The following is a 25471-nucleotide window of genomic DNA, read 5'->3' as shown; positions in this document are numbered from 1 at the left end:
CCGACGAATTTCGTAAGACAACTGCTTCAAAGTGTATGTGCGTCTTCCACTAAGCTTCTATTTAATATATGCTCACACATTTTCAATAGGGTTTGCATCGGGCGACTACGACGGCCAATCCAATGTAACGATACCAGATTAAGTTTCCACTGAGTACAGAGCTTGCTGCGGTGTTTAGGATCGTTGTCCTCCTGTAGGATCCAATCTTCATTTTTTCTGATGAACCATCGTTTTGCAGATAGCAATAAAGCCTTTTTGTAGATTTTTATAATTTTCTCGGCATTTAGGTTGTCAGTTAAGAGGTACAAAGTGCCGAATCCCTGCTTTGAGAAGCAGCCCCCAAGATGCACCTTTATTCCAAGTTTTACGGTCCGCCGAACAAGCCTATTGATGGAAGTTAATAAGGCTCACGTGAGGACAGAATGTGCTCATATAGAACAATCATCAGTAAAAATGATATTTTCAAAATCTCTATCAATATTCTCATGCGCCCAAGCGAGTCGCTTTGTCACAAGTTTTTCAGTCAACAGAGGCTTCTTCATTGTGTTGCGCCATTTCAGATCATGAGTATGAAGAAGGGTTCGGATAGTTTCGTAGGATATATCTAAACCTTTTGCCATTAATTTTGCTTGTCCTTGGTGCAGGGTTAAAGCAGGATTCCGCGAAAACAGATTCACTATTCTTTTTTCATCTTTTTTGTTCACTTTTCATATCGAACCACGTTCTGGTAAATCATCGACATTTTTAGCCACTTATATCACTGTATTCACTGCTGTACAAATGCCTTCGACTTTCTTATATATTCAGCAGCCGCTGATTGCGACATTTTGGGACCTTTCGGGTGGATGCAAAGGAACACAGCTTCGTAGCGCGACGCGTACTTAGCACTCATGGCGTTTAACGTGATTCTCTTTCAAACGATCACCGACAACTGAACCTTTCTTGACAATGCGTCAAGGATAAAGCTTCCCTCTATCGGCTCGCGTAGGAATTAAAGCGAAATTTTTCATTAACTGGCGGTAAAGTCGACCACGCTCTTACTTGGCAGACTGTACGAGTAAGATATCACCCAAAGGTGTGCGGAACCACGGCCATTGTCAAATTTTGTAACCAGTGGAGTGTCTTCCAAAATTAGCGACAGACTTTTATATTTTATTCCAATTATGTGTTTCAAAATATACATATCTGAATGATTCAGAAATCATTGAGGACTACTGGCAGTAGCAAGAGAACTAAGAACATCCAGTCTTAGCTTTTTTCACGAAACTGCCGTTTTATCATTTTCTTAATGTCACAGTTTTGGGGACTGGTGAGCAAGAACTAAAAACGAAACTTGTATGATTATTGGGAATGGTCTCTAGCTAGCTCAACTTTGTTCCGTCAACCTTAAACTGAAACTAAAATGGATCATTCGGCTTAACAGAAACGAATATTTTGATGGAAGTGTGGTGTATGTGTTATACTTGCCATAACTGTCTGTCTACTAGAGTACATAATACGCCAGTAATCGATTTAACTGGTTAAATCTGGGTTTTTTTTTAAAGTCCACAAATAATCATGCGTTCTGATGAAAATAAGCTAAACTATAACCAATTATATAGTAAAAATCTTTTTGGCATCCCAGCCAGCATGCTACCAACTTTTCGTTATTATAAAAGCAAACCAGCAATCCGAAGAACATCGTTGTTCCCAAGACAAATATTTGTGCGTAAATTTTCGGTTCTAGTTTTCAAAGTTTTTCAAAGTCCACAATTCAATATACAAAATGACGCCTTCGGCACATGAAAACCTTATTCTATACTCTTATATAAAACCCTAATTAATCAAGTCTAATACAACTCTATTTAGTAACACTGTGTGCTGGAATATGAAAACACGTCAATTAATAATTCAATCACAATTTGATTGATTGTGGGGTCAGTTTTAATCACTTGACTGACGTTTGATATTTACGTGACTCAAATGGTAATTAATTTATAGATGTTTTTCATTTCATTAGATAAGGCTAGCGACGTCAACCATAATTTTACTAAGCTTAAACAAAAGTACAGAAAAATTTACGCAGGCGCATTAGTGAAAAGTGTAGTGTGAATCACTACAGAAATAAAATATTTTAAAATAGGACTTTGATCTTTATAAAATGCTGGAGGAAATGCTCAGTTGGAAAAATAATTTTTCAGAATTTTTTTTTAATAAAAGTGCTTGAGATCACAAATTAAGATATGTCAAACATACAAGTATAATGTTTGCCTGGCGGCTACTACGTCTAATGTGATAAAATAATTATTTTAATTATTTTTTTTTAAGTAAATGTATATGGCAACATAAATTAAGAAATATCTACAATAAAATAATTTAATAGCACAGTACATATTTCGGCAATCTCAAAAAATAAATATATTATTTGTGTTAAAGTATTCAATACTTTGAAATAATAATAATTTTTGAGTTTTTCCTCGCCTCCACAACTCACCTGTTGGGATTCCTTTTAGCCAGTTTATTTATAGAAATATCTCATCTACGCTTATAGTCTCAAAAGTCAAATTCAAAAGCATAAATATTAATATCGTTGAATGGACTAAAAAAAATAAGCTGAAAAACATTTGTATTGACAATTATTAGACGCTGGCGCCATAATGCCGCTCTTTTTGTCCATTCAAATGCGCCCAAACAAAAGTTACACAATGCAATAAAGCCGCAGTAAAATCAACTTGAAAGCAATAACAAATGAACAACGTAAAATCGGACAATGAATGCAAGCACATACATACGGACAAAATAGCCATATAAACACTTCAAAATGAACAAAATATTGAAAGCTATTAAAAACCCTTTCAAAGCAGCTAAACATAATATAAATGGGTAGCACATTGCGGCTGTCAAGCGAACAATCAAACTCATTTACACGCACACACACAGCAACAACAGCAATAACAGTGTTGTAACTGTAGTTGAATGGAAAAAACTTAAGCAATTTAACGATATTTTCACCATACAATACATCACAAATGCACAACTTTTTCCAAACACACGTAAATTGCGGTTTGTTTGTGCACCAGCGTGTTTGTGTGTGTGTGTGCAACTAATTGTTATGCGCTTGGACTTAGATGACAATCAATCTCAATCACATCAATTACAAGCGATTTCATAGCGAGTTATATTGCCACAAACACACGAGAATAATAAAAATAACGCTGTACACACACACTTACATATGAGCACATGGTGCTTACATACATATGTACATGAGTATCGACTTTGAAACCCCGTAAACGCTATTTCATGTACATACATATCTACAGCTCGCGACTCTTGTCCGCCCACCTCTTTATTGCAGAAGCACTGTGCTTTGTTTTACACAATGACTTGACCCAGCCTCTCCCTTTTATCACCCATATTGAACTTAGCCCATGACTTTTTTATAGCTTTTAAATCAATTGTACGCAAAGTGTTGTTCATCTACTTGAGCTTCTTATGCTTCATAGCAACAACAATAATTACAAACTTATTTTGCTTTTACAAATTGTTGACGTTTGTTAGGGCGTGCATGTCTTGCTCCTACGTCTGTTGAATTAAAAAGTTTGTGTGAGGGTTTCCGGTGTGTAAAATATCGTAGTCTTTATACGTCTTTTCATGAAAAAAATCATCGATGCCCTTTGTCAACCATAATTGCCACAAGTTTTTTTTGATTCTGATCGGTCAATTTGATGGATGATTTTACATTGGTTCGATCTGTACTGTTTCTCTTCACGCTCAACATTTTTGCACTTTTTACTCCGACGTTTGGTCCTGGATGTTACAAATTTCGTGTCAAACTTAATACAAGTATGGTTGGGCCATATAAAATTTTAAATTTCGAAGATAGGGCGTAAAAGATTGAGTGTAGCGTTTGCTGTATGGCACGTAGCGCCGTCCTGCTGGAACCAAATGTTGTCCAAGTCTTCCTCTTCAATTTGCTTGAAGAAAAATTCGGTTAACATTGCGCGATATCGCTCACCATTGATGGTTACGGCGGTTCCTTCTTCATTTTCGAAGAAAAATGGGCCGATGATTCCACCAGACCAAAATCCGCACCATACAGTGATTCGTGCTGGGTGCATTGGCTTCTCGACGATTACGTGCGGGTTTTCTGTGCCCCAAATGCGACAATTCTGCTTGTTAACGTAACCATCGAGGTGGAAATGAGCCTCGTCCGAAAAGATGATTTTTCGGTAAAATTGACCATCCTCGGTCAAACGATCTTCTGCCCAATCTGCGAACTGTAGAATAGTGAATAGCGACCCATTTCGTAAATTTTAGACTTTTTACTCTATATCTGTCACTTTCCGAATGGTATTTGACGTTTCCAATGTCTAAATATAGATAATTCAAATTTAAAACGTTAGATGGCCCACCCTATATAAGCTGTTCTGGTTGATTTTATTAGAGGATGTGTGAGGGTTTCCCCTCTTTGAATGTCATACTGATATTTTATAACCCTACAATGCTTGTATACGAGTACTCCTTCAGCTTAAGGAATTAATGTGACAATAAATTCGTTCATTAATTTTTTTGACACAATCTAAATTAGATTTCAATCAATATCCTGACATAACGCTCTGATCTGTGTATTCAAGAAAAGTAATTATTTCAAAAATTTTATAATAACCTCACCTGCAATTTTTTTGCCCGTGGACAACGCTTGAAAGTAATTTCATGTACATAGCTGCGAAAGTTGCCATCAGGCTCAGACTCTTGGGTTCCTAAAAGAACATGAGTCTGAACACTCGGAAATCCTCACTCACTTTGACTTTATACCGGTTCATTGGGATCATGGAGTTGCCAAAACGAACTCTGACGGCTCCTTCTCTACTCATATACCGGCAATGAAGTTGTGTGTGGGAAGAAGCCGTTGGAGCAGAGGGGCAGTGGTTTTTTCACGGATGGGTCAAAACTTGGGGGAAGGTAAGTGGAGGGATCTACTGTCGTGAGCTCTCTGTCAACACAAATTTCAGACTTCTTGACTATTGCAATGTCTTCCAGGCCGAAGTCGTAGTAGGTTTCGAAGTAGATAAACTGCTCCGGAGTACAGACTCCTGCAGAGAAGTGACCATCCACTCAGACAGCAGAGCGGCGATACTAGCCCTGAACTCATTAACAGTGCGTTCGGGGCTGGTCGAAGAGTGCCTACGTTCGCTATCAATAGCATCGAGCGTCTTTGTGATAAGACTGGTATGGGTGACAGGCCACAGCGGAATGGCAAGCTGTAAAGCTGATGAGTCAGCAAGAAAATTCACCCTAGAACCGCTATCTATAGACTGGGAGCGGATCTGTGATCTCGTATCCTCTTGTATTCTACTACTAAACAGCTGGGCTTCGCGGAAGCTTGGTCAGCACTGGCCCACCATCCGTAAATGCGCTGTCGAAAACGCATCTTGGCCCAAAATCGATTGCACGATGTCTAATAATCTCTTTGCCCTCAGTAAGGCTAGCCTCTCCTTAGTTGTAGGGCTTTTAAAGGGCCTTTGCCCAGCAAGGCTTGGAGTCCAGACGCCATTAACAGAAGCTATATACAAGGAAATGAGGTAGAAAGAACTCAACACTTCCTTCTTGAATGTCAGGCGTTTGGGAGTTCAAGATTTAAATACTTGGCAATTCATACCTTCAGACAATTTTATTGGCTATTAAACGTTTTGCTAAATTATAATTAGAACACAGGAGTTTTTCTGTTCTATGGCATCATACAGAATCACATATAGTAGTTCACGTTGCGAGTTTTCGAGGCAAAAGTTCTGCGAAATATTTATAGTCCTTTGTGCGTTGGCCACGGCGAATATCGCATTCGATGGAACGATGAGCTATATGAGTTATACGACGGTATTGACATAGTTCAGCGAATTAAAAGACAGCGGCTACGCTGGCTAGGTCATGTTGTCCGAATGGACGAAAACACTCCAGCTCTGAAAGTATTAAACGTAGTACTCGTAGTGTATAGACTATTTCAGGTATACCGAAATACTGACTTTTTTACCACAAAATATAAGTTAAAAGCCTATTTCGCTAGACTATTATGAAATACTTACTTCATACTTTGCTTGGAAGAACATCTGCATTAAATTCTCCATTCATGTGACATGCTCGGAAAAAGCCTATGAACCCCCTACCAATCGCAAATAATACTACAAACCGATTCATCATTTTTAATACTTTCAATCTGATCATATATAACTGTACATATGCACATATTTATATATACTCACATGATTTATCAAATGCATAGCGCGACGCTTAAATACGTTTGAGCTGTCACATTATTGTTGTGACACACCTCAAAGGCACCGAGATGGCGTTAGCAACGAGGTGACAACGGGTGTATGGACATAAATCAGTAAATGAAATGTACGTGGATTATGGTTGATAAATTTTATCTAAGTACATATGACATTGGCAAAACATATAAAGGCTGTAAGCTATGGAAAAGGAGTGACAGCAGCGCCATAAATACTTACATAAATATGGGGCTGCAGTTGTTGTGCTTGTAGGTGGAGTTCATACACTATACTATACTAGATACATATGAACATCTGTGCATTTATAGACTGCATATGACAAGAGCGCATGTCAGCTGTCACGTTGGCAATAGCTAAATTAAGTTCGAAGTTGGAAAACAGCTGAAAAATAGAAAAACCAACTGGGGAAAACCCCGAAAATTCAGATAACCTGAGTTACGAAAACATATAAGGCGATTTCATGTAAGCAGAAGTCAGATTGAGTGGTTGCGGCGAAGTAGTGCGGCGCAAGATGAAAAGGCGCATATCAGTCTGACAGCTGTCAAAGTCAGTAAATTACTTGCCGTATGCGTATACTTGCGACTACCAATAGCAGTATTCATTACCGTGTATATCAAGTAGCGGCTGTGCCACGTTTGTGCTGTCATGTCGCTGTTGCCGTTGTTAGTGTGTTTTGTTGTTTCTTTTTTCGTCAACGTCATCGTCAGCATTTAGTGAACATCAATAGCTAACAACAGCAACAACAACAATAGCAGTAACAATAAATATTAAACAATAGCAATAGCAATAATGTAACAACGGTGCCAAGCATCATCGTCATCAACATCATTGTCGTTGTGTCGTTGTTGTCATTGTCGTCGTCTTTCATGTCACTGTTTGCTGTCAACAGGCAACGCTTATGTTGCTGTTGCTGTCACCATTTGTTGCTATTGCTATTTATAATGTTTTCTCTACTCATTGCCATGGTGGTGTCTGCTGTTATTGTTGTTGCTATTGTTTTGTTAGTCAACTAAAGTTTAGCGACGACGACTTACGTGCCACCATTAGCACGACTACTACAACAACAACCTGCGACTAGGCATCGTCAAGTCTGCAACGACTCGCACTGCAGTCAATGATGTATTGACAGCAGTCACTTTTGTTATAAAGCACAGACACGAGCACATATCCTTACGCATACACATACACATATACAAAAACACACACGCATTTATAAGTTTAAAAAGTTGTCGCATGTTGCTGATATGCGCGTGTCTCGTTGCTGTGCCATTATCAGCAACATTACGACGTGTACGACAAAATGCAACTTTCCAAATAAGTTTTTTTCTTGCAAGCAATGCGTACATATTTGTTGTTGCTTGTTTGTCTGTGCGAACATGAGCACTCAAATGTGCTTGTAAGTGTCAAAAATGACATTTCACTGTAAATGGCAGCGAGTTCTCGTGTTTCTCGCGCATTGCTTTCTATGCCTCCCAATATGCATGTAGGTTTCGTAAGTGTATACGTATATACACGAAACTCTAATTCGTCGGCTAATTACCGAGATCAATTCAAATTAATGCAGCTCTCAATAACGTGTGACATGTGGACAATATACTAATAAAAGTGTTTACTGGTGGTGAAACTTATTTCCATTGAGGGAGCCGTCTAACAACGCGCTAAAATTTTGAAGATGGACTGCAAAACCACTACGACTGTTTTTGATACAAAATTTGTTTTATTTCATTAATTATTTCCTAAATTTAGTAAAAAAGAAAATTTTTCTAAACTCTGCCATTTGAAGCGTTCCAGAGTGCTCCACTTCCGGTATAACCAAGTTGACTTCTTGGCGAATGATTTCAGCTATCAGACTTTGTCAAAATATACTGAAAGTAAGGATATGGCAGGTTAAGCTAGGTTGAAGCGTTGATCTTAATCGAGGGATCTCATTGAAAAGCTGAAAGAAATGGCAATCGAGCTTATTTCTTTCATTACTTATTAAAGATGTACTTTTGTGAAAAAAGAGTTGTAGTGATATTTTGCAGGAATGGATTAATATTTGGAATCATCTGTTTCAAGAAGGCTTTGATGATAAAGGCGACGTTGATTCTTAGAACTCCTGCTATATGAAACCAAATAAAAAAGATATCTTATTCTATACAACATACATATTTAGTATAGTCTGTACGCTTTAGCATTAAAGCAAAGAGAAAACACCAATAAAATTGAATAACTATGCTTTGTAGTTCAACCTACAGGGCACTCGAAGTGTAACCAATTAGAAAGGCCACACATTCGGTTTGGAGAATTATTTTTATTTATTAAGTACAAAATGTGTGAAAATAATCATAAATTCAGTACCAATTCACTTTTGCTCGATATGACCACCTTTTGCCTTAAATATGACCTTAAGACGGTCATAAAACGAATCGCAAGCTGCCCGAATGTGACTTGCCAGTATTTTGGCCCACTTTCGGACAATGGCTTTCTTAAGCATCTCGAGACTGGTGTATTTTTTACTTCGGACCTTCTTCTCCAAAATGGCCCAGAGAGAACAATCCATTGGATTCGCATCTGGTGAATTCGAGAGCCATTGTGTGGTCGTAATAAAGTTCGGAACGTTGTTTTTCAGGTCTCTTGAGCACATTATAAATATTCGGATCCATCAAAGTACTGTACCAAACGTGGGTCTGAAGAACTCATAATCTATATCAAATAAAATTTATGAGTTAAGATGAGACTTGCTTTAGTATCCACCAAACTTTTTCGTATGTGTCCTTCAGCGACATTTTACTGTTCGTTGATGGCTAAAGAAAAAGTTAAAAAAGATGTATGGGTAATGACAATCGCCAGGACTGAAGGATATACGAATCAGCGTACAAATACGGAATTGTAAAGTGAAAGTGTCTAACCCTACATATCATCTACATGCAGTTGTTAAATAGCTAAATCGCAAAATAAATTTGCTTTCAGCCCGACTTTTATATCCTGAAATAGCTGCTTGGCAACGAAAAGTAAACAAGAGCCAGCCACTTGTTATACAAATTTAGCTCATTGAGATCATTTTCGAATCCCATAACTCAACTATGTGCTCTGTAGATCGGCTTTGCGGCACTCGATAGCTGCTAGTGGTCAGTCTCATCATTTCGCAGCTAACATTAATGAGAAACTTAGTTGTTATTACAAAGCAACCGAGCGCTACCAATAGATAATTTAAGCAGTCAGAAATCACGCAGCAGAGACCACGCAAACCCCACATATGTACATATGTTATAACAAAACGAAATGAGAAGCGAAGGCATTATAAATTCGAAATGAACCAAACCAAAAAAACAACGCTAAACAACAAAGGAGGCGAAAAGGTGTTAATGACACATTCATTGTGCGGTATTAATTAATAGTTGGTGATAGATATTCAGTATTTCCGTGAGACCTTTCACAGCTGTCCGCTTACATACATTTATTTATTATCGATTTATGTGCTTTCTTATAATAATGACTGCTATCGCGGAGAATGGTGCACTTTCGAACGGTATTATTTAAGTTTTTTTACGTCCTTATTTCAGCCAATCGATTTTGGGAGATAGAGGTGTGGAATATAATATACGATTTTATATGATTATGTTGTGACATAAAAGCTTAAATATGTTTATATAACGGTTATATAATTTATATATGTTTGTCTACTCTATTTATATGATCATAACAGAAAGTTACATTGACAAAAAGAAACGAATTAGCAAGCTTTAAAAGTAGCTTCAAATACTTACACGTTAATACCTTCTAAACAATACAGTTTAGACTTTTCAACGGTGAAACAAGGGAGTCAAAGCTTATTGAAGTTTAGACGCATTTTGCCATCTTTCGGGCAAGAGATTGATACAACGCTCACAAAAGTTTTGATCCTTGTAAGCAAAAAACTGGTTTTTGACGTCCTGATTTGAGGTGAAGGTTATCCAATCCAAAAAAAAAATTTACAGACCAGAACAAGTAATAATCCAAATGAGAATAGGTGGGTGTGTTAGCACATTCCATTCAAGCTATAAAAGCTTTGGCGAGTTATCAAGCTTGTATGAGGTCTTCCATTATCCTGATGGAGCCATACACCTTTTCAATTGATTAATTCTGGATTCTTCAGTTTGAGGGCTTCACTCAATTTGTCCAGCTGATCAAAGGGCCCTTTAGAATTAATAATGGTATTGTCAGGCATAAACTCAAAATAAACGATTCCTTTGGACTCCCATCAAACAGACAACAGGATCTTTTTGGTGGCTAACGACCTTTAAAGTGGTTTGAGCCGGTTCATCCCCGTTAGACCTTGATATTTTGCGCTTTACATTCTTGCAAATAACCCAGTTTTGGCCGTCAGTAAAAATGTGACGAAGCAAATTTCGTTCTATAAGATCATCTTCGAAATACATTCTAAAGATTGCCGGTGCTTATGAGCGGTCTCGTCTGACAAATTGACTCTTTCAGCAATCTCTCGAGTTGTTAATTGGCTATCTACATCGACAAACGACTTTAATTTTTCCAAATCGATCTCAAGAGTTCTTCCAGGACGTGCTGCATTCTTAAGATCGAAATCGCGTAAACGAAATTTTGCAAACCAATTTTGGTGTTCGGTCAACACATCGTCTCCGCACCTATCACATAATTTCGCCCTGATGTAGGCTACGAAAAAATTTAGTAAGATCAGCTGTTGTCACCTAACAAAATTACTTAGTGAACGAAGGCAAAAAACTGAGTCGATATACCTAATCCATTTGTCTGTACGTATGCGAAATAGTCCCTAGCTTTTCAGATATCAAACTGAAAATTTTTGCACTTTCTTTCTCCTCAAACAGATTCGTTTCTTGGTATCACCGATATAGGACAAAAATCTGTCATGCAAACTGACCGATGAATATCAAGCTTTTTTCTTAGATTATTGTTCAAGAATTTTTGCTTAGATTATTGTTCAAAATAATATAACAATTTCTAAACAAATTGTTCAGATTGGACCACTATATATGTAGCTGCTCCACAAATTGACAGAACAATCAAGATACATACCTACAATGCAGTTGTAGAGGGTATTATAGCTTCAGCACAGCCGAAGTTATTATTATTTTAAACCATCCTACAAGAAATTGTACTTTAGTCAAAACTAAAGATCTTGATAGTCAGGAAATATCATCTGTTCATGCCCGATACCAAAAAAAAATCTGGAAAAACATGATTAGTCTAAAGCGCAGTGGACCATGGTGCCCCGACTTATTGAAAATTATTATTATTTTTTCATTTGCAAATAAATACATTTATATGTAAGAATTTCAATTTTCCTTTCTTTTTAACCTAAAATAAGAAATTTATGATTTAACACCAAATAGGCGTGGCTAATCCATTAAAAAGTGGGTGTTTCCTTTTTATTGCTTCGTAGTTCATAATGGCATGCAATTCAAAAAGAACTTGCTCTGATATTAAACTGACAGCTTTAATTATATTAATGATTCCTGCAGTCAGCTGACATTTGCACTTTGCATGCTCTCATGAGTATACTATATTGTTGTAGCTTTTGCTGTCAGGCGTGCGTTATTGTTGTATGTTTGCCTTTTATTGACTCGCACTTGGCACAGCTATTTAAGCTGTCTGTCAATTAGCATTATTTTCGTTCTTCGTTACTTGCCGCGCTTTCGGCGCTTTCATATGAATTTAAAAAAAAATTGAAATTAATTTCTGCGTCGCGCTTATTCTTTTTTCTACCATTCCATAGCAATTTGCTTGTGTAATGTCTTTCTTTCATTTTTTTTTGGTTTTTTTGACGATTTTAAAATTATAATAAATACAAATACTTTGTGACCAGCTGGTACGCGTCCGTCCAATTTTTCATACGCTTTCTGACAGCAAATTATCAACAAGCTGTAATTTAACGGCGCGTTGATGATGATTTCTGCCGACCATTGCTTTTGTTGTAGCCACTCGGCTGTCATGTACTATACATTAGCAGCTTAATAACGCTGTTGTTGTTGCTGTTTCATATAGCGTAACTTGTGTTGTATGGTCCCGGGTCCGTTCGCTCGTTCGTGCGTTCACTCGTCGCGACTCGTCTTTATCTGCTTTGCCCGCGATTTTCGGTGTGCGCGTTTTCGCATTGCAATGCGCAAACAAATGATGACACTGACAGCTGTCAAGTCTAGTTTATTTGATTTTTATTAAAATTAATTATTCACAGACATCATAAATCATTTAAAAACACGCCAGCTCACCATGTAGGTAGGGTAAGCGTTTTTTTTTTTTACATGTGGTATTTATTATTAATACGTTTTTTATTTGTGTTTTGTTTCACCGAGTAGCGACAAAAAGTTTTGCATATTAAAAAATTAAGGTTAATTGCATATTTTTTACGCTTTGATATGACTTAGCATTCGTTTTATTTCGCCTCTTCTCATGACAGCATGCAATGCTTTGAGGCCACTTTTTATGACATTCGTACAATGACTTTGAGTGAAAGATTTGTAATAGATTTAGTGACAACTTAATGCCATTCATATGTATGTGAATCATGCTAAATTCATATATTTATACTTAAAATATATTGTAATATTTTATATTACTTGATAGAAACAATAGATTACAGTTTATGTCGCCTTTTAAGCTTTTGAGTGGTGATAGAACACTGTGAATAATACTGTTATTGTACATTCTTAGTTACTTCTTTTAAGTACGACGATCGTAATCTTATAAGATTATAATAATAGTAGATAGATTCAAACTCAAAAAGAAAGAAATCAATCGATCACTCCATGAGTTTATACCATAGCACAAGGATTTATAAATGTTTCGAAGTAGAGCAACCAGTGGAGCTGGTCAGTCAGCTGTTCTTCATTAATCCGTGTTCTGTTATGCTCTTCATTTTTCATATTATAATATTATATTTAAATTTAAATTTATTACATTTTATATTTTTCAATTAAAAAACCAAAACGCTAGAAATGAGAAAATAGCTGATTGTGACATTCGACAAAATTACATAAATGGGATGCCACTGAAAATTGTCTTTCATAGGTGCAATTTTAAAGTAGAAAAATGAATTTTCCGAAATTTGTAAGAAATGGCACAAGTTTGCAACAATCTGAGTCGATTAAGCCATCTATCTGTATAAACGTGAACTAGTCCTTCAGTTTTTGCGATATCGATCTGGAATTTTGCAGACGTTCTTTCCTTGCTGCTCATTTGTCGGAACTGCCTCTACAGGTGACCTATAACATATAGATAGCTACCATACAAACTCATAGATGTTTCGCAGAAGTTTTCCTTATTAACCCCAAATGTAATTCCCAATCATGCTTTTAGTGTAATGGCCTTAGTAAGGTCTATTAAATTCCATTATACCTGCAGCTTGATGGAGGCGTTCGCCTTGTTGGTCCGAATAAGCTCTCTTAATATCTTTGATTTTATCTAAATGAAAATTTAAGATGTACATCTTTAGAGACATTCTAACTCGATAATGGAGAAATTTGTAATCATGTCAGTGACAAGTTCGTAATATTTGTCAGGGATATTGGCTTCCAAGAAATCCATGCACTACACCTAGAAACTGTTCCCAAATTTGTTCTCCTCATTGATAAATAACTTCGGAAAAATATCACAATCTATAATTATTCAGCGCCTATAAAGATACCAGCCTTTTTTTTGGCATCAGAAAGTCTTGAAAAGAGGTTCTTCAAGCAAGTTCTTATTGAAAGCATCGGACTGACGACTAAGGTTACAAATTGTTTCCAAAAAAAACCAATTTAGTATGCAATGTCGGCATTAATATAGTTTTGAAGTAGTCAAAAAACCCATCATCTTGAAATCTCCTAACTTTTCACTTGTATTCTAAATATTTAATTTCTGGTAATATAATTTTAATCGCAATAGCAATAACTCTAATTAATTTTTTCATAGTTTAAGTCTCTTATTAAATCATTGAAGTCTTCAGAGTTGATGAGACATGGTACCTTTGGGTCAGATTCCACAAGAAATTCGGAATGTATGTGAAACCGACATTGTATGGGAATAAAAATCAATATTTGCGATTTGTGATCGTCCTTTCCGATGCTTATAACAGCTGATCCAAGTAGAGGACCTTTTTTGAATATCTTTTTTTTGTGTCAGATCACGCGTGAGTCGTGTCAAGCTGTCATGTTATTTTTGTACAGTATTGTCTGGCATTTCATCATGGTAAGACTTACGCCTGAGCAACGTTTACAAATCGTTCTACTTTGTCACGAAAATTCACGTTCTGTAAAGACTGTGTTTCGCGGTCTTCGCTTAACTTATAGTCAACATAGTCGGCCCACAGATCGTACTATTCGCAACACCATCACCCATCTTGAGAAACGTTTGAAAACGTTGTATAATATTAATACTGCCATCGTTGGCACACCCCCACAGTTGCGCACCATATGACCATACCGGCTTGATTATTTGTTTATAAAGAAGTAATTTGTTGTATATGGACAGGCTTGACCTTCGCCCAATTAGCCATTTCATTTTCGACAATTTCAGGTTAAGTTCAATCCTTTTTATTTTAATATGCTCTTTCCAACGTAATCTAGCGTCAAGCGTGATGCCAAGATATTTAGCTGTATTTGCGTATGGTATGCAGACATCTAGAATACTTATAGGTTGATAAGTGATTCTTTTGTTTGTAAAATTTACATGAACCGATTTGCCACTGTTTAGTTTTATTCTCCATTTTTTAGTCCAACTTACTACAGAGTTGATCGCATGTTGCAGGTTTAGCGCAGCTTTTTCTGCTGTTTTTTCGACGCATAGTATTGCGGTGTCATCAGCAAAAGTGGCAGTCATACTGTTTGGCCTTTTACGTTGAGATCTTAAATTGAACAAAATACAGCTTGTGCAAAATATGACCTTCCCAAGCGATATCGCTTTGATCTTTGGGCTCTTGAAAAGTCCAAGAAGTTCCGACGTTTTCGAGCCGAATTTTGTTCAGTGATGGGCCACATTCAGGCTCAATAAGTATGTAAACAAACAAAATTGCCGCATTTGGGACGAAGAGGAACCTGAAGATAATCAAGATTTGCCATTTTATGCAGAAAAACAACGGCTTAAGGTGGTTTGCGGGTCGGTGGAGACATCGGTCGTATTACTTCAAAAACGATGCCGGTGAGATCGTAACCGTCAATGGCGACCGCGTTCGCAATTATAACCCACTATTTGAAGCCTAAAATTGAAGCTCGTGATCTCGCCGACATTTAGTTTCAACAAGACGATTTTTCAAACACCGTTAGCCTTTTTCTTGTGGATATATGTAATATCTAAAGTCTATGTTCTGCTCCAATGCCTGAATCGAAGAGAGATTGCGCCTAATAAAATCGCATTTCCGTTTCATTGGGCTTTCATACCATAGAAATATAACTAAAGGGTGATTTTTTAAGAGCTTGATAACTTTTTTTAAAAAAAAAACGCATAAAATAATAATTTCATTTAAATGTTGACCGCGGCTGCGTCTTAGGTGGTCCATTCGGAAAGTCCAATTTTGGGCAACTTTTTCGAGCATTTCGGCCGGAATAGCCCGAATTTCTTCGGAAATGTTGTCTTCCAAAGCTGGAATAGTTGCTGGCTTATTTCTGTAGACTTTAGACTTGACGTAGCCCCACAAAAAATAGTCTAAAGGCGTTAAATCGCATGATCTTGGTGGCCAACTTACGGGTCCATTTCTTGAGATGAATTGTTGTCCGAAGTTTTCCCTCAAAATGGCCATAGAATCGCGAGCTGTGTGGCATGTAGCGCCATCTTGTTGAAACCACATGTCAACCAAGTTCAGTTCTTCCATTTTTGGCAACAAAAAGTTTGTTAGCATCGAACGATAGCGATCGCCATTCACCGTAACGTTGCGTCCAACAGCATCTTTGAAAAAATACGGTCCAATGATTCCACCAGCGTACAAACCACACCAAACAGTGCATTTTTCGGGATGCATGGGCAGTTCTTGAACGGCTTCTGGTTGCTCTTCACCCCAAATGCGGCAATTTTGCTTATTTACGTAGCCATTCAACCAGAAATGAGCCTCATCGCTGTAGACCATAAATCGGACGTAAAGCGCGAAACACATTTCGAACCGAACACTGATTTTGGTAATAAAATTCAATGATTTGCAAGCGTTGCTCGTTAGTAAGTCTATTCATGATGAAATGTCAAAGCATACTGAGCATCTTTCTCTTTGACACCATGTCTGAAATCCCACGTGATCTGTCAAATACTAATGCATGAAAATCCTAACCTCAAAAAAATCACCCGTTATATAGTACGAGTATACATACATATGTACAAATTCCGGTCTTTATAGATTTGTGGCTAAGCTCATAATTTATGTATGACCTGCATATCTCGACACACGTTAAAAATACATATTTACGTCTATATACATCTATATCCTCTGTTACTTTTTCCGTTTATGCCAACTTCTTTGCTTTTTGCAAAAATTTCAAATCTACGAACACAAACACTCATATACATACATACATTCACGCATAGGTAGATGTGTATGTGTGCCAACATATAAACAATGGAATTGCTTTTCGCTCGTTGTTCACGGCGTTGCTGTTATTACTTTATGATTTACAACTTTCAGCATCGTAAATAACGCATTTGTTTGTTGTTTAGCCGCTGTCTGGCTATGTGTGTGTGTGCAAGTGCCGCTCAGTTAGCTGGCGCTGCCACGTTTTTATATTTCTTTAATTTTCTTTTGCGGAATTTCGAGTTGTTAGTATACAGTGTGCAGTAGTTACTCGGACTTCTTTTTTCCACATATTAATATTAATATTCCTTTCGGTTACGTTTCGTTGGCAGCGGCAGAAGATTCTAAATTTTAATATTTCACTTTAACAATGGCAAAAAAGAGTTATGCCCAGAACTTTAGTGTGGCTATGAGTGCTTACGGCTACCCACCACTACCCACTAGCGTTTGAGAATTTAGTGTAGTCATGTAATAGTGCTCAATGAGTTTTTTCGGAGCCTACAACTTCGCTGATTGTTGTTTATGAACACACCGGATGATATACATATGTACATTAGGGTGTTTTTTTCTCGAATATTTCGAGAGGTATTAATGATTCCTACAAATTTGTCATATACAGTTTTTCTATAGCTCTTGTCATTTACGAGATATATACAAAAAAATGCGAAATTCTCGGAAAAATCGGGTTTAGAGCCCCGTACTACCTCGCCGGTTTGAGTTACGACTTTGTTGCACTGGGCACTTTTGTAGAGTGAACAATTCTGAGAAATATGCGTCTAAAGTCAAAGCGATGCCAGAAAATTCCTCTCATCTATAGGAATTTTAAGATATAACTCACGATTGTAGTGTATTTTCTATGGAAAATTTTTACAGGTCTTGGTCCAGTTCTTAATGTTAATAACGGGTGATTTTTTTGAGGTTAGGATTTTCATGCATTAGTATTTGACAGATCACGTGGGATTTCAGACATGGTGTCAAAGAGAAAGATGCTCAGTATGCTTTGACATTTCATCATGAATAGACTTACTAACGAGCAACGCTTGCAAATCATTGAATTTTATTACCAAAATCAGTGTTCGGTTCGAAATGTGTTTCGCGCTTTACGTCCGATTTATGGTCTACAGCGATGAGGCTCATTTCTGGTTGAATGGCTACGTAAATAAGCAAAATTGCCGCATTTGGGGTGAAGAGCAACCAGAAGCCGTTCAAGAACTGCCCATGCATCCCGAAAAATGCACTGTTTGGTGTGGTTTGTACGCTGGTGGAATCATTGGACCGTATTTTTTCAAAGATGCTGTTGGACGCAACGTTACGGTGAATGGCGATCGCTATCGTTCGATGCTAACAAACTTTTTGTTGCCAAAAATGGAAGAACTGAACTTGGTTGACATGTGGTTTCAACAAGATGGCGCTACATGCCACACAGCTCGCGATTCTATGGCCATTTTGAGGGAAAACTTCGGACAACAATTCATCTCAAGAAATGGACCCGTAAGTTGGCCACCAAGATCATGCGATTTAACGCCTTTAGACTATTTTTTGTGGGGCTACGTCAAGTCTAAAGTCTACAGAAATAAGCCAGCAACTATTCCAGCTTTGGAAGACAACATTTCCGAAGAAATTCGGGCTATTCCGGCCGAAATGCTCGAAAAAGTTGCCCAAAATTGGACTTTCCGAATGGACCATCTAAGACGCAGCCGCGGTCAACATTTAAATGAAATTATCTTCAAAAAGTAAATGTCATGAACCAATCTAACGTTTCAAATAAAGAACCGATGAGATTTTGCAAATTTTATGCGTTTTTTTTTTTAAAAAAGTTATCAAGCTCTTAAAAAATCACCCTATATTAAGAGCTAAAATTTTCAAAGAATTTTTTTCAGGGTAGTCCGAAGAAATTTCGTGACGGGACTGAAAAAAATTAATAGTTCAATAAAAGAAAAATGCCCTAATGTACATACATTCAGGTTATAAACCACAAATTCCCATAATAAGAAGAGGGTGAAATAGCTTCTTGAATTGTTTTTGTGATATTTGATATGAGCGATTAGACAATAGAGAAGAAATGCTAAGGACTAACTGAAGATCAATTTATGAACTCTGCTAAACTGATAAAGAAAGAGCTTTCGTAAAACAATAGGCGCTCGTTTCGATACTGCTCTGCACGATTGAGCATTGTTCTTTGTCAAAAAATGTTGTGTGAAAGCAATGACGGTATATTTGATAATAAATCTGTTATCTAATTGAATGCAATTTAAGGGAGGATATCAGTAGCTTGTTCTTTGAAATCCATTTCCACGACTCTCGAGTTTATATAAGCAGAATGAACCCACATATTTATCCGATCAAGGCTTATGAGGTCAGTGGCATTAACGCGCTATAAACACTAATTAGCTACGCTAATATCTTCCGTTTGCATTTTTACCAGCTGTTTGTTCTTTTCGCTACTTTCAATTGTCTGAAGCGTTGATGGCAGCTATCATGATCCATAAATCTTCGAATAGTGTTTGGGGATTTCCCAAATTGGTTATTCCTCAAACGTCATAAATATAGACACGTCTAATTGCCTATATTTCTATACATACGTAAATTTTTATAATGCTACCCGAAACCTCACTAAACCACCATTTAATCTACGACAGGCACAAGCACCTTAATTTATCGCATGTGGCATGACAAGCTACGAAGCAGCTGCTTTGATGTCGTTAGACATGTGAACGGCTTTGTCGCGCATATTTTGGTAATTTACGCTTTTGAGAGCCGGCTATAAATTCACGAGTGGTGAGATTTAGAAGATTGTGTGGGTGGGGTATCTTAGAAAAGCTCGTAATCTAACTAAAATTTGCCTGTTCAAATTTATTTATGTGAAAATATATGTGGATTATGGTGAAATTTCGCGTTGACGACAAAAACACCAGCAACATTTAGGATTAAATAGGGATTTCAAAAAGTACGACAAAATATTTGAAAAAATTTTCCTCAGATTAACTGTTTTCTTGAGATTCACTAGTAGGCGGAAGGATGGCACAAGCTTCTAAATAATGATTGTCTATTGCGTTTTGATATTTTCGTTTTAAAATTTATCTTTTTCAAAAACTAAAACTATTCTGTTTTATTTAATGAAATAAAAATATAAAAAACATTTGAGAATGGTAAAAAGTGAAAGAAATTTATAGTGTGATCACAAAAAAATACCACACAAACAGTAGCCACAATTTAACCACACCCCGCCGGCCAGAAAAACAATGTTTTGAGAAAAACGCTTAACAACTCCGAGAGAGAGGACTCCGAGGGGTTCTAGGAAACTCGTTATAACTCCCAAAATATTTCGAAAATCTATCTGAAATTTTCACGGTATATCCTAAAGACATTTTACTTTCAAATTAAGCAAAAAAATTTTAGATTTTTTGAACCCAAGATACCAGACTACTACCTTAAACTTCGAAATTATATGTATATTTCGTTTCTGAAGGATTTCATTATACTACGATTATTTTTTGTTTTAAAAAATTTTCTATCTGTATTCAAAGTAAACACTCCAATTTAATAACCACTCTTTGATTTCTCACCAAACCATAAATCTAAATTATAATTACACTTCAACAATTTTGCTAAGGTATCCACCACACTTTCTCGTATTCATCACAGGGGTTGAAACTATTAGATTTTACAAGCTTATATATGTACATACATACTCGTACATACAATTAGTGGCTAGCGATAGCGCTAAAACAAATAGACCTGACATCCGAACATTAGTCAAATCACATTTTTACAAGCAACACGCAACCATTTAAAGACAATAACACTTAACGACAAAAATAGTTGCACATAAATAACATGAAACAGTACAACTGACAACACGAAGACCACTCACCGTAACATAACGACGGCAAAAGCCATGACAAACAGAGCCATAAATTAATGTCGTGTCTGCTCATTTTTCAAATATTCGTAATGAATGTATTGTCGAGGCAAGGAAATGAAGGAAAGTTTAAAAAATGCAAAATTGGTGAAAAATATTATAGACGAAATAAAAAACAAATAAATTATTGCCATTTGTAAAATATGAATAATACGTTTTTTGTTTGAAAAGCAAACTGAGCAGTTCGTGCAGTTTTAAGGAAAAAATTGACTTTTTTTCAACATTGCTTCAAAAAAGAGGAATACTATAGCAATCTGCAAGCTTACCGCATACATAAGTTGCAGTGCGATTAGTAGTTTCCTTCATAGTTTCTTTCAAAGTAGACCTGAGTATCGGCGATTTCTTTCCAGGGACTTCTATCTTCATATGTGTGGTCAGGAAACAATAGTTTATAAGCTCGCTTAGCACCTATTTTTCTCAAGCCTTCTTTCTATGTTTAATAGGGTTTTTTCATGGTTCTACACTATCAACTTCTTCTTCTTTATTGGCGTAGACACCGCTTACTCGATTAAAGTCGAGTTTACAACAGCGCTTTTTGGCGCCAATTGGAGATTCCAAGTGTAGTCAGGACTTTCTCCACCTGGTCTTTCCAATGAAGTAAAGGTTTTCCTCTTCCTATGCTTCCCCCCGCGGGTACAGCATCGAATACTCTCAAAGCTGGAGTTGTTGATACATTCGAACGACAGCCTAGCCGCTGTCTCTTAATTCGCCGAATTGTATCAGTGTCGTCGTATATCTCGTACAGCTTATCGTTCCATCGCGCAAAGAACCATAACTCTTCCGTAGAACTTTGTTCTCCAAAACTCATAACGCCGACTCATCAGATGTTATCATAAGTGACTTGTAGAATTTAATCTTTGTTCGTCAACAGAGGACTTTATTTCTTAAATGTCTACTCAGTCTGAAGTAGCACCTGTTGGCAAGAGTTATTCTGCGTTGGATTTCGAGGCTGACATTGTTGTTGATATTAATACTGGTTCCAAGATAGACGAAAATATCTATGACTTCGAAGTTATGACACTTATACAAGTAGAATATTGTACTTTTCTGTTCAGATCTGCAGCTCGAATTGAGGCATTTGTTCTACAGTTGTGAATTTTATGCGCGTTCCTTATGACAATGAGTTCGAACTAATGTATGCTTTAAATCTTTTAGGCGCTCTCTCATAGACGGTGTGGCTTGGGTTCTGTGACTATAGCCAATTACTATACTTTTCATTTACAACCCATACCTCTAAAGGCTGCGCAATTACGTAAGGTTAGGGTACAAATATATAAGTGTCCAACGAAATACATTTTTGACCTAAAAAAACGAAATAAGATAAGTAAGACTCAGTGCTGAAGCATCTCAGCTTAGAAATCTGCTGAAAGCAATTGCGATAAGATAATTTCCTTTACATAAGACAATTTTTTCTAAACTTTAAAGCAGCTTTCGCTAATTGTTTTTGATACAAATTCAAATCCCTTTAATTCTTTGTATTTTTTATTTATAACTACAATCACATATTTCAAAGAAATACTGCAATGAGTCATAACTCTCACCATTTAATATTGATTTAATGGTATACTCATAAATCAAGTGCAACCAAATATTATATATGAACCAAGTAATGTTCTGAAATCTCAAGTGTCTGATAAAGCGAAATTGACTTGATTCGCATAGAAAGTTTATTATACACTATAATTCAGCAACGCCAAGCTTACTCAGCAATTTTCGACCAACAATATATTTTTGACTTAAAGCGATTTCTTCTCGACAAAAAATATCCAATGTTCGAGTTTATTTTTGTCATGCAAAAGTTTCCACTATTATTGAATTATAACCGTTTGGTGGTCACTGTAAATTCTCTGCTGCAAATTCGAGTGTAAATCGTAATAAGTTAAAAAATATGAAATAAACGAATTCAAAAATGTGTGGAGTTCAAAGTCCTCGCAATCAAAGTTGAGCCTTCTTCGTTTGTGCTCTGACACAAAGTGAGTCGCCGATTTCACAGCAGCATAGCTACTTAGCACGGTGGGGGTCATAAATACTCGAACAGCGGGTAACGAGTTAAATAAATGGTCATTGCGCTAAACGAACTAATTAAAAAATAAATACAATTAATATTAAAGAAACATGAGTTGGAAAGAAGTATTAGTGGACAGTCATAAACTATTAATTTTTGAAGCGACATATAGCCGATATGTACATAAAAATTTAAAATACAGAGGAGAGTGGGAAGAAATTACTTCTTATAAAAGTCAGTCTCAGTCGGTATCTAGCCCTTAAATTCTTTATTAATGAAAATGTTTAAAAAAATATTTCAGTTACTTGAATAAGGAAGAAGACGAAGAGGTCACATAAATAACTAAGCTAGTGCCTGGTTATATTAGGAGACATACATTTACTCAAATAACATCAAAATTAGTATTTTCTGCGCACAAAAACAAAAGCATTAAATAAGCCTTGTATTATTTTAAGTAGCCTCTATTCTCCTTTATTTGATTCTACCCCTCCTGAAAAGCCTCTTCATGACGGTTGCTTCACACCATATATTTTGTAAATCGTTTCCTGTGCAAATGTGCCAAATTTTTTAACTGCAATCAGCCATCAAATTAACAATATGCCGCCTTCATATTGTATGAAACAGTTAATGGCATATCCCAGTCATAATTTGGAAGATTGACCTGATGGTATTTTTTTTAATTGAAAATGTTTGGGAACTGCGATGCGAAAGTATTTTATCCCTAATTTACAGCATTAACCGAAGTATTTCCTAACACTAGCGGGTATCATGGTGAACCATCTCTAAATAAACATGTCAAAGTTTTTGACATTTTTCATTCTCTCGCGTTTCATTTTAGTTGGACCACTCGGTGAAAATATGGCTAAAGTAGACAGAACAAAAAGTAGTTAATGACCTAAATTTCAGGAATAAAATCGCATAAATCCGAAGTGCACAAGTTGGAAAGTTAGCTCAGAAAATTCTTTTAAAACGAAACAGGAGATTAGAACAGAATCTGAATCTGAATCCCTAGAGTGTAAATTGAAATACACAGTCATATAGTAAATATATCCGTCTTTAATTAGAAAAACTAGTGAAACCGGTATATTTCTAACCGAAATCGTATATTTCACATCTCATAAGACACCAACTGCTATAAACTACCACTTTCTGTTGTGAAGAAACCACACTTGAGAAACTAGTTTAACCTCTGATTAAAACCAGTTATAAAGAAGTTTTTAACTAGTTGGTTTGAGTACTGGGTACTTGTAAATATGTAAATAAATTAGTGCAATATTTGTTGGCGCATGTTTGCACTCACTTTTATGTGTTTAAACCAATTATTTCGCCTTTCTATTGCAAGTGTAGTTTATTATTCCGTTTGTGCGCCATTTCAACAGTTTATTAAATTTTCATTTTTATCACATTTACGCCACAAAATAGTTGTAAAAAAAATATAAACTACAACATTAATATCTTTTTGCTGTTGCTTTGAACACTGACAACGAGGTTAAATTTTATATTTTATTACACGCTACAACAACCAACACTTCATCAGACAACTAATAGCTAATAGTAGTATTACATACAGTGGTTTGAAAGAGGAATGGGACTAAAGCAGTGTTGTCCAACGTGACTGTGTGCACGCTATGCTTGTGTTGGTTATTCTAGCGTCAACTGATCGCAAAATTCTTCTTTGCTTGCCTACGAAGATGAATACAGTAGCACAATCGTGCTTTCACAGACACTTGTCGCGACATGTTGGTGTGAGGTGTCTGGCACTGTCCGTGCGCTATTGTGCGCATAGGCCGTGGACAACGCTGGACTAAAGTAAAGTGGTGATATTAAAAGAATCAGTCGACTTATGGTTCTTCAGTATTATTATTATTTTAATCATATTAATATAATGGTGTAATTGACGCAATTAAATTATTGCTTAGAAAGCTAAAGATGTTTACGAGTGCGTGCCATTATGATGCGTTCGATTCGTCACAACATTGGGAGTGCCGAACCAAACAAACAACTTTATAAATCAAATATATGGGTAAATCTGATATCCGTGTTCTTCGATTCGCCATAAGCTATAAATTTAAAATGTAATATCAAAAGGCATGACAAGTGAGTTGAATATGAGGAGGGTATGTGGATATCTTTTGAAGTGATATTAGTATTTGCTACATTGTTTCGGTTTCCAGATTTTTGCCAAGTTCTGCTATTATAAACGGTCCACATATGTATATATTAGGGTGAATCAAAAAAAAGTTTATATATTTTTTTTCGTTTGATACTCTGAAAAATAGTTTCGTAGACACCTCTAAGAAAGCCTCTCCAAGCATCAGTTCTTAATTGTAACGGGAAGGTCCTCCTTCTTACAGTTTTCTATTTTTTCTTATTGTCAGATAGAAAAATTTGTATCTCGCTTCCAAGTACTTGAAAAAATATCTTGTACCTTAGATTTTGTAGGAAATTGAATGCTCTATAAAAAAGGTCTCTTACGATTTTTTCGTAAACCCAACCGTTTAAAAGATATTAACGGTTAAAGTTTGATTATTTTTGGGAAAAAATTCTTTTCTTATGAATTTTATAACTCAATGCAAACAAATCATTATTTTTTAGTTTTTGATCAATAATTCGAAAATTTTTGTGAGTTTCAAGGAAATTTAGACAAGTTTAAGTCTTTCTCTAGCAAATCTAGAGTCGAAAGTCAATCGTTCGACTTGGCTAAAGCAGCTCATAGTGGATGATTCCTTTCCAATCCCACCAAACACTTAGCATAACCTTTCGAAGCTTCAATGAGCTTCGCCACGCTTGGA

At 36.4% G+C, this 25471-nt stretch overlaps 1 protein-coding gene across 4 annotated transcripts in view; it reads left to right on the top strand.

Moving 5' to 3' along the window:
* The window catches only part of LOC105233396 (zinc finger protein Elbow), a 121870-nt gene that overhangs the window by 8172 nt on the left and 88227 nt on the right, over window positions 1-25471 (top strand). The gene's annotated exons all lie outside the window — the stretch shown is intronic.

Source organism: Bactrocera dorsalis, chromosome 1 (assembly GCF_023373825.1).
Source record: "Bactrocera dorsalis isolate Fly_Bdor chromosome 1, ASM2337382v1, whole genome shotgun sequence".
Classification (NCBI taxonomy): domain Eukaryota; kingdom Metazoa; phylum Arthropoda; class Insecta; order Diptera; family Tephritidae; genus Bactrocera; species Bactrocera dorsalis.
The sequence above is the reverse complement of the archived record's forward strand: the minus strand, read 5'-3'. Positions and strand labels throughout refer to the sequence as shown.